This window comes from Eufriesea mexicana, unplaced genomic scaffold (genome assembly GCF_001483705.2).
Source record: "Eufriesea mexicana isolate 0111107269 unplaced genomic scaffold, ASM148370v2 scaffold2119, whole genome shotgun sequence".
NCBI lineage: Eukaryota > Metazoa > Arthropoda > Insecta > Hymenoptera > Apidae > Eufriesea > Eufriesea mexicana.
The window spans coordinates 1,014,135-1,024,908 of record NW_016910196.1 but is presented as its reverse complement, the minus strand read 5'-3'; the positions used below and the strand labels follow the sequence as shown (position 1 = coordinate 1,024,908).

At 57.8% G+C, this 10,774-nt stretch overlaps 1 protein-coding gene across 3 annotated transcripts in view; it reads right to left on the bottom strand.

The window, feature by feature from the left end:
* Window positions 1-10,774, bottom strand: part of LOC108549651 (protein pangolin, isoforms A/H/I/S) — a 259,130-nt gene that overhangs the window by 202,332 nt on the left and 46,024 nt on the right. The window lies entirely within an intron of this gene.

The following is a 10,774-nucleotide window of genomic DNA, read 5'->3' as shown; positions in this document are numbered from 1 at the left end:
CCTAGGGCCCCCGAGGAACGCGAGAAGGAGAGTTTCGTTTCCGCTTCGAATCCTCGCGACGAGAGTCCCAATCGAGCGTAACCGATCGAAATTAGCGATCGAGATTTCGAGCCGGAACGATCGCCCGCTGCCGGTTCCCCGAGCAGTAGATAAAATCGCTGGAAACCGAGAAACCGGGAGGCGAGAAAAATGTCGGCTCACCTAAGGCCCGTTATCGGTCGATTAACGCGGGGCCCGCGTGCCGGAAGTGAATTCCAGCGAGACTCCGGCGTTCTCGCGAAACAGCGTACAACCGCTGTTCCAGTTTATGCAAATCGTCGAACCGGCGAGTGGATCGGGACGAAGGAAAGAGAGAAACGGAACGACGGGCCCCGTGACTGCGGCGCGTTACGCTTAACGGCCGTTACGGCCGCGCCGCAGAAAACTACCGTTCAGCCCGACCACCCACGAAGGTAGACGTTACGGATAGATGCTGATTGATTCGGTAGGGTGAATACGATACTCTTCTCACAGTCGACGAGGATCGTCGGATTAGGCTAATGCACCCTTCCCGGCCGACGCACCGCCGCCCTCCCGCTAACGCCCGACCCCCCTTCCTATTACGCTCCGGCGAACCTATATCGGCACTAAGTAAGAGTCCATCGACTCTTCGACAAAGCCCCCCTAGCCGCATTACCGGCCTGCTGCTCCGGTTATAGTTTTAATGCCCCGCAACACGGCGTACTCCAACGTATCTCACTCCCTTTTCGCGATTCCCGAATTTACGCAAGCTCGTCGCGGTGTACCCGATAATGAGAGAGAAGTTCTTCGTTTCTTCATCGTCTGCTGGGATCAGCATCGAGAGAGGGAAAATAACATAAAAGAAATTCGCCGGTACGGTATCCGTCGATCGCATACCACGGATCGTGTCGACGAACCCGAGAGCTTAATGGAATTTCTTCGCGGTCTAAACAAGTTACACCTCTCGGTATTAATTCTCCTTTTAATTCTCGCCTCGCGCGGTGCTGAGAAATCTTCGACGTTCCTTAACGAGACGTTTCTTTCGTATCGCTGCATCGTAAACGCGTATTCCGCGGAAGCAGGACGTATTCCAGCGCAAGATCCAGCGAGTGCACGCTGAACATGAAAAATGGCAGCAGCGCTGTAATTTCCAGCTCGCGAATAACAGGTTATCAATCGGATATCGACTAGACGCGGCGCGACGCCGATGTCCGTTCGCTCGAACCACGCGTCGCGGGAACCTCGCGTTCGGCGAACGTCCCCCTCGAGCGACGTGTCCCCGCCGCTAGCAACGGAACGTTCGAAACTCCAACGACCATCTTGCGTAACACTTACGTACGACGAGATGCTCTCTCTCTCTCGAGGCCAGTCATTGCCATCGTCCTTGGTCCGCATTATCCGGAAGCATAACGCGATCCGAGGCGACTCCGCGAGCGGTGCCCCATGGATCGATGATCGGCGATCGATTACGCGGCTCGCGAGGCTTACTCGCGGTCGAGCGCGCGCGCTCGCGTGGCCGGTCGCGTTACGCCGACACAGGCGTCGGGCGCGGCGTCGAGAGGAAAATGGTCGGAGACGACGGAGAGAGAGCTCGTGGCGCGCCAGAGCAGAGGGTAGGAGAAGCTGTCTCTCGAACACTTACCTGAAACAGAGAAAAAGAGAAACGGGGACGGTTAAACAGCGAGAAACGAGGAAAATTCCGGCGAAACAATGCCTCGGGGGAACAATGGGGCTAAACGCGGAGGAGACGGTACCGCGAGGGACACACGGGGTGCACGGGACCCTCTTCTTTTCGACGCTTTTGCTACTTTCGTTAGCTCCAGGGAGACTGGCGCGCCGCGCCAGGTGAGGCTAGGGCCGAGAAACTGTGCAAGGCACGTCATATTTTATCGCCGTCATTACCGGGGCCCCCTTTTCAAGCCTGAATGGGGGCGTCCCTTTGAGATGCAGGGCACCAACGTGACGAGGCGCAGGGACTCATTACAGGATATAATAAAATGCGCCAAAAAGCCAGTTAGTCGACGGCTTTCGATAAAAGCCAGTGGCGTAGGCGCGCGGAGGAGGAGCGGGAGAAATAGCGAGAGAGAGAGAGAGAGAGAGAGAGAGAGGGAGAGAGAGGAACATGGCGGCGCGCGTGCAGGGGTGGAACGGGCGGCCGGGCACGGTGCTTTTTAACCGGGGAACGAGCGTAGCGTGGAATTCGTTTATTCACGTTTGAAAAATTATGCAAACAGAATTTTAAAATAATGCAGTGTCGCGCGAGCGTGAGTCCGCGTGTGCCTTTGGCCTGCGCCCGGACCCCGATGGAAATGACGACGATACGAGGTTAATTAATTATCCGCGGCGCAGATTTAAATGGCGGCCGACCCCAAAGGGCGGTCCTTTTGAGCGCGAAAAAACTTTTTTCCTTCCAATTAATCCCAATTATCGCCTATCGAGGAGGACTCCGCCAAGAGCTCCAGCGTCGCCGCGTAAAATCGCTAAAATGGCGATTCCCGCGGCGAGTTATCCGCCGTCGAAACGCTCCAACCACTCCGGCCCTTCTCTGCTTCTGCTAGCAGCTGCTTCACGCACGATCGGCAACCCGATCGACGATGCCGACCACGACGAAATGCGAAATAACGCGATAACGACGCGACAAAAGCGACGATCGAATCGGATCGGCCACGCTCGGCCGGACGTCGCGAGGCCAGATAACCGCGACGCGACGCGACGCGACGCTGCACGGTAACGCGTGCAACGGTGTGCGACGAGAGCTGACGATAAAAGAGGGTGAAGAGAATTCCTTATCGGCGATGGAGAGCCGAGGACTTTCGTTCTCCCAGCGGAGACAGAGCGAAGGAGCGAGAGAGAAGTGGATGGCGGAGGTGCCAGAATCGAGGTAGGTCGACATCGGTGTGTATTGTTCATAAATTAAGTATATAAAACCGTCGCGGTGTCGGTTTCTTTGATGCCAGATAGGCGGCAAACGCGTTTCCTCTATTTACAAGACTGCCTCGCCTCGCCTCGCCACTCGGCCGGCTATAGACGGATGCCAGGAGAAATAGAGACAGAGCTGGGAAGGGGGAGCCGGCGAGCGAGGGCGAGAGCTCGCGTTCGCGATAAGGTGCACTGATTAAGCATTAAGAATTAAACAGGGCTGCGCCATAGATTTTCCTCTTGTCGGTGCGCTGGCTGCGCGGCCGGAGAACGCTACGAGACTACACGCGCATACCGCGTCGCCGGTATTACCTCGCTGCAAGATTTATGCGTCTCGCATATGTAATATTCGCGACCTCGCGTACGCTCTCTCCGATACACGTATGCCTACAGACGTATTATCGGCGTCGTTGACGCTCGCGCGAAATGGAAAACGCCGTGTCGATCGGCCGCGTTTCGCCCCCTCAGACGCTCGCTGCTAACACGCCGAGCGATGGGTGCTACACCGATCGAAATTTCGGCACCTTCCTCGACGAAGATTCCTCGTTTCTCCCGTTACAGAATTTACTTTTCCATCGATCGATTATATCCGGAAATTTTCGTTCAAAATGGCCGCGGTTTCACGAGTTGGCGCATGTGTTTAGCATTATCGCGGTACTAAAAGATGGCGATAGAGAACGAATTTCCATCGATCGATTATATCCGGAAATTTTCGTTCAAAATGGCCGCGGTTTCACGAGTTGGCGCGTGTTTAGCATTATCGCGGTACTAAAAGATGGCGATAGAGAACGATGCTCTAGCAAATTTCACCGAAAACGAATGTACATTTTCGGAAACCGTAGAAGCGAAAGTTCGAAGCGTTTCGAGAGTTTCCACAGATGCAGGTGTAAACTTCGGTTTTAGCTTTTATCCAATTTCCCTTTTATCTCTGCCACCTTATCTCTCGAGTGTTTACCGTATCGATCTTTCTCTAGACGCGTACGGTGTCACGACGCATCCTCCGATGCGTAAATTTAGCCCTTTACGGACGACCATCGCTGAACAGCCACCTGTAGTCCCTCGGTGTTACAATTAACCTATACTAGAATCAATTTCGTCGACGTAGGAAACATTTCTCGTGTCCCGTTGGCCAAGAGGAGGAATCGATGCAAAACCGCGATTGCAAGAATTTCTCGGAGAATTTTCAGAAGCGAGGGGAAAAAATATCGCAGCACCGTCGAGCGATATATTCGCGAAGCGACGTAGAAGCCCCCCGAGGATGCGAAGACGAGTCGGAGCGCGCGTCGCGATGTTGCGACGCGGCCGGTCACCTTTCGGTTCGATATCCGCGTGTCGCGAGAGGCGGCTTGCGCGCCCGCGCCCATATAATATGTCGAAAAAGCGGCAATTTGCCGGCCCGCCGCCAATTATCGACGAGACCACGCCGGCCACGTGGAATCCTGGTCGTTAGGGTAGTTAACGAGTTCGCCGGCACGTGACACGAGGCGGCCTTCCTCCGCGTCGTGCTTCCACCGGGACACGATTACCGTACGACGCCGAAGGAGAGCTTGCGGGGCGCGAGGCGCCGCGGATGAGAACCACTGAACGGCACGTCCGGTGGGGACTCGACTCGACGAAGCAGGGACGAAGGAGACGTCCGTGGAGGCGAAGAGAGGGATCGAACGGCGGGAAAAGGGAGGCGAACGCGAGGGGCGAAGGACGGAGGCTAAAGGGGAAGGGCAACGCGGGAGGAAGAGCGCAGGGCCGTGCTCGGATTCCTGCGTGCCCACCTCCTTCGAGATTAGTCGCTGCGAGAGATGCTTCTCGGTGCTTCGATATCGGCACGGAAGGCGAACCGGCACGCTTTCGTTTCACGAAACGATCGGATAATAATGCAATGCGAACACGAATGGAAGAATTACCCCGCGATTTACCCCGCTTTGGAAAAGAAACAGGGTGAAGGAAGATTCGTCCCGAGCGCATAATCTCGTTACGTTCGGTGTCTACGCTCGACCAAGAGGTTAACGTCCATCGATTAAGCATAAGGGAGAGAGAAACGCGGTGTTTTCACCGGCGCGAGGGAATTAAAACGAAAGACAGTTCCTGGAAGCAAATCGGATTGCGCGTTTATCGCGGCGCCGACGGGGGAAGCCAGAGAGAGACGTCGTCGAGAACGCGTCGCGTGGATCTTGGCTTTCGCGAAATCGCCGCGATTCCAGTGAATGGCAGGACAGTTCTGAACCCGCGTTTTTCGCGCTGCACGCGCAATTGACCCAGTGCTCCGAATCGCGCGACGAAGAGGGATGGCCGATACCGGGAACACGCCGCGGGTCATCAGCCTATCGGGGAAAGAGGAATGGCGGATTAGGCGAAGAAAATACACCTTGCGCGAGTGTTCGGAATCCGAAGGCGCGACGAGGCATTATCGAGAGCGGTCCTCGCTAGCGACGGGTAACGCGCAATCAAGGCCAAGTCTGCGAGTCGCGGGTAACCCCGAAGAATGGCACTCGTCGAGTCCAATTACCACTTTCCAGGGCGAGAGAGCCCCGTGGTTAGCCGGGAACCGAAAAAATCTCGAAGCCGAGGGAGCTTATCAAGCTCCCTCCTCTCTCTCTCTCTCTCTCTCTCTCTGCCTATTTCGAGGAGAGGTGTGTGCCCAAGTGCGCGCGTATCGCTGTATGCGTGCGTGCGTGCGCGGTGCCGGCTTCGGAGAGTGCAGAAAAGAGGATGGCGAGAAAGCAGCACGGTGCCGGCACCGTCGACGCCACCGCCGCCACTGCCGCCGCCGGGAGCGGCGCACGAGTGCGCGAGAAAGAGGACAAAGAGCGCGGAGAGAAAAGGGAGAGGCGAGTAGTCGTAGAAAAGGCTGATAGATCATGTCGCGAGGGCTGGCGGAGGGCGTCCGGCAACTGCGTCGGTAACGAGGAACGGCAGCGACGTCGGCGGCAGCAGAGGCGACACCCACTACGCGTGTGCACACATCGGCGCTGGGGCGCGCGCGCGCGAGCGCACACGCCGGCGAGAGTCCATCCTCGCGTGTCCCGGCATTCTCTTTTTCCTCCCCCTTCCGCTCTGCTTCGCGTTTCTCCGCTCCGCTCCGCCCGGACGGTCTTCCACGCGGTCTAGCCATATTTCTTCCTACGTTACCATTTATCTCGTTTCGTCTCTTCCGTTCGTCCGCGAAATCCGCCCGTCTCTGTTTTCCCCGTTACCACCCGTCCACGTTCCGTCGCAGCCTCCTCCGGAAGCTATCCTCCCTCTCTTTCTCCTCTCTCTCTCTCTCTCTCTTTCTCTCGCCGCTCTCTCGCCGCTCTCTCTACGCCGTCGTCGTCTCCCTATCTCTCGCGCGCGAGAGACCGGCCGATACTCTCTCCGTGTGCGCTCGTTTACAATGTTGCCGCGTCTGGCGCGCGGCACCGCCGCCAACTCAGGGGCGTACGCAGCCCGTGCGCAGCCCGTTAGAGCCACTTCACGGATTCGTCGCGTGCTTCGCGATTCGCAACGCCTGCGCTCGCGCGGCTAATTGAATCGCTCCGCGGACGCTCCGGCACCGTCCCGAGGCCGCTTCGTGCCTTCACCGGCCGCTCGCTTCGCCGTTGTCTTCGTTGCGAATAACCTGGCCCAAACCGCGCCGTGTTTCTTCGCTGTTCGCCGATAACCCGGGGTACGCGTACACGCTCGCGCGTTTCGTATCCCAATTCCCCGTTGGATAGACGACGATCCGATTTTCCGAGAACAATCGCGTTCCACGACGACGATACCTGTTCCCCCCTAGATCCCCGGATCGATGGAAAAACCAGTCACGTTCGTATCGAACGCGAGGCATCGCGACTACGGAGCGAAAAAAGGGGAGAAAGGGGGGAAAAAGCGCGCCTGTACCGATGCTCGCGCGTTCGATCGGTTTCCTTGGCGGAACTGAACGGACGCTCGTGGGCGAGCGGATAACGGTTAAAGTTCATTTACATTTTCCAGCGACAATGTGTGCCCGGCGCTCTTGACACGCGGCGCGTCGCCGGCAGCGAATAAGATTAAGCAAGAAGCGCGATGGAACGGTAGTTGCCGGTAAGCGGAGAGGAAGGAGAGGAGCGACGAGGAGAGCGAGGACGGCCGGCGCGGAGGCCGTCGCGGTGCCTGGAACCTCGGCCTCCTCTTCTCTCTTCGGCGCGCAGCGCGAGCACGGGGCTCTCTACGTGGGCGTCGCCACTTCGTAACAGTTTATCGGAACACGAAACCACGTTACTCGACTCGATAAATAAATCCGAGGTTTATTTGGGCTTGTCGATAAAGCGGCCGAAACGCGTCCGCGCGGCGCACGTGCACCTTGCATCGTTACGAGCGCGCCCCGGTACCTCCTCGGGAAACAATGGACCACGCCTGCCACGAATCCGCTCCGCGAGGGTAAGCGATATTATACGCGCGTTGCATCCGATGCAATGAACGAAACTCCATAATTCATCGGCGATGTCGGTGAACCGATCCGATCAACCGAGCGCCTTCCTCTCGGCTCGCGTCGTTAACTTTTCCTTTTTTCAGGGCGGGGGGTTGATCGATTTTAAACGGGTTCCCGTAGTTTCGAATGCTGCAAAGAAAGGGGACGACGACGCGCCTCTTCATTGTTGTCGGGCCTCGTTCGCCGGATAGACCAGCTCCCGGACATTGTCTCTAACGCCTCTATTTATGGACTTCCCCGGGTTTCGGTCGTTTGGAATTTTAGAGCCTTGCCTGGCTGGCTGGCTGGCTGACTGGCTGGTTGGTTGCCTCCGGTTCCCCGGCTCGACGTCATCCCTCTCTCTACCTGTGTCCACCGTTTTATTATTTCCGAAAAAGGATTCGGGTATCGGTTTCGTCTCGATACGACTCCTCGACGTAAATCTCGGGGCTAACAAAGAAACGACAACCCGTGTTCCCGCGTGTTCGTCCCGAGTGGTAAGACTCGAGGATCGACGCACCGCGACCGACGAGGAATCGGGGAACCGGGAGGGGGCTCTATCGGTTCTCGTCCCTATTCGCGTCGCTGTTCGCGCGAGAGACTCGAGAGCTCGTAGGGTGTACGAACGCGCCGCGTTTTTAGCGTCCCTTTGCCACCGTGGAAATAGCCGCGGCGCTATATATAAGCGCGCACTGTTCCGGCCAAACCCGCGCGAAACACGCGGTCCCGCGAGTGACTCGAGCCGGGAAAAACAAGCCGCTATCCAGCGGCTGCACCGGCCTCGATTCTTCTCGCAATCGCGCGATACGCGAACGTGGGCGCTTCTCCGCCAAGCGGGGCGGAGAGGCACGGCGCGTTCCTCTCGCGCTGAATGCACGGCGTGCGTGCGCGCGTTCGCCTCGTGCCGGATATCCCTCGCGGGACTCGCCGGGGCACTGAAAGCGGAGCAGCAGCAGCAGCTAAACGAGTGCTTTCCACGCTACTGGATGATGGATGAATGCCTACACGTTTGCCGCCGTCGCTAGATAAGGAGACGAATGATTGCTATACGCGGCTGGTTTGCTCTAAACGCGCGCCTGGGGAATTGCTGCTCTCTCGGAGAGTTCGCGGACGCGCCGCGTTGTTGCAGCTGCAGCAGCAGCCTTAGCAACGAGCCGCGTCCAGCGAACGGGAGAGTGAAAGAAACGAGGAGAGAGAGAGAGAGAGAGAGGGAGAGAAAGGCAGCGCGCGCGTATTATTCCTTCCCGGCTGCATGCGACCGATGTCTCGCAGCGGTGGTAGCCGGTGTCGTTGTTACCACTTATCGCAAAAACTGATCCGACGCGGTGCCGAGCCACGCGAGTTGGCCCGTGGAATATGTTAGCGCGGCCGTTTAAGGGAGCCCGCCAAGCAGTCACGGGGATGTCCCTCTCCTGTGCACGCGGAGCGCCCGAGTGGCGAACGCAGCGCCGCCTGTCGCCGCTTTGTCGGACGCGGCGTGCCGGAGGACGAGGCAACGACCACGTTCGGCGAGATGGAAGTCGGAAGGTGCGGGTATCGCCGAGTTATCGCGTGCCGTTGATGCTCGAGATTCGCTCCAACACGCGTCGTAAATTCCAATTAATCGCGTGGAAGAGGGCAAAGTTCGGGGTTGAGAAGAATCGCGATCACTCGAGGAGAACTCGAGTAACCCGCTGTTACTACTTACTACCCGTCGTATCGAGAGATCTCGCAGGAAATCGGGGAACGAGTATCTGGCTGGTCGGTCGATCCCCGTCGATCGAGCGGAAGTAGTTAAGGCGGCTCGGATTCTGGGGATGGATGGCGAAAAGACGAATGTCGAGGATCGGGGAACCCGGGACGCGGTGGACGACGAGGACGAGGACGAGGACGAGGACGAGGACGACAACGAGGACGACGACGACGACGACGACGAAGGAAATACAATATTTATGTTGATGCTGCGCGCCAGTCGGGCTCGGTATTTAAGTTGCGTAAATCCAATATAAACGCCAAACCTGTAATAAATAACCTCTCGGCTAGCGGAGAAGGGCGTCGAGCTCGGGGGGCCAGGGGAGCCGGACGCCACCGAAGGAAGAGGAGTCGCGCTCTACGAGGCCGAGGAAGAAGGGCAGAAACGCGCGGAGGAACGAACCGAGAGGGACAAGGAGGCACGGCGAAGGTGGAGGTTACATTATACCTGCGCCTTGGGGCCTTCGGGCTTCGCCTTCGAGAACGAGACGAGAAAGCATCGGCTGCTCTCTCCCGCGGAGTCGACGGGAACGAGAGGCAACGATCCAAGTAGGAGGAACGAAAGGTATCCTCGAAAAAGAGGGCGGAGGAGTTTTGACCCTTCGCTAACGGGACCCTTCCTCGCTTCTTTCTCGCTTATAACGCGAATCCCTCGACCCTCGGCCCAAATAATAGCGTTCGACCGGTGAGGCCCACATGGAAACGAGACACCTACGCTACTCTCTCTCCTCCTCCGCTCTCGCGCGCCGCCGCGCAGAGTCTCGTCCCTCTGCAACCCTCTATTCCCGCCCTCGCCCGCGTCGACTACTCCAGTTTCTCTGTTACGCAATATAGAATAGCCGCGGAGCAGGTGCCACACGCTCCTAGACGAGGTGGACGCGTCGGTCGGAGCAACCCGGGATGAAGACGATCTCTCGCGCGATTCCAAGGAAGGATTCTACGCGTGGAAATACCTTCCTCCGTACGCGCGTACGAAATTCCAAGCGGGAGTTCTTATCTCTGCCAGCGATAAAGATCGTATCTCGGGAAATCTTCGTGACTAATGTTGCCATGGCCTGCTCCCGCCGATGGGATATCCAATTAAAGTGTCTTCCACGCCACGGTAATCGCGTATATTCCAATATGGCAGCCGGTCGTAAGAGACACTCGAGTCAGCCAGTAAATCATCCGACGTACCGTTACCTGTCTCAATAAAATCGTACCTGGACCTCGACAAACGCTAACTCCCAGCGTTCCCCTTGCTAGCCGATGGAACGTGGCCGCGCGCCTATCTCCGCGGATCTGTTTTCCGTTCCAGCGCACGGTTCTTGGCATCGATCGAGCGCAACCTTGACTCCCGAGGCGCACACGCGGATCGCTCGCCGCCTGCGCTAGGCCTTGGTTTCGGTTCTCGTCAGCCGATTTCGCAATTCCGCGTCACGAACGATCCAGTTGCCGGTAGCGAGCAACGGCCGCGATCCACGAGGCTGATCGCTCGGGGACCCAGCCCTACGTGTTACCATTACGCGAGTCGCGGTCGCGAACCGAGCGGCAGAGGGGGACGGGGTGTGGCCGGCGAAATGCAATTACGCGAAAGCGCGTACCCGACGACCGCGTCGTCCGCGACGACGACGACGGTCCACCGTCTCGGTACCGAGTCACGAGCTCCTTTCGACCCATCAACGACAACGGAATGACAATGCTTTCGTAATTAACCGTTTGCCATTTTGGACGCGG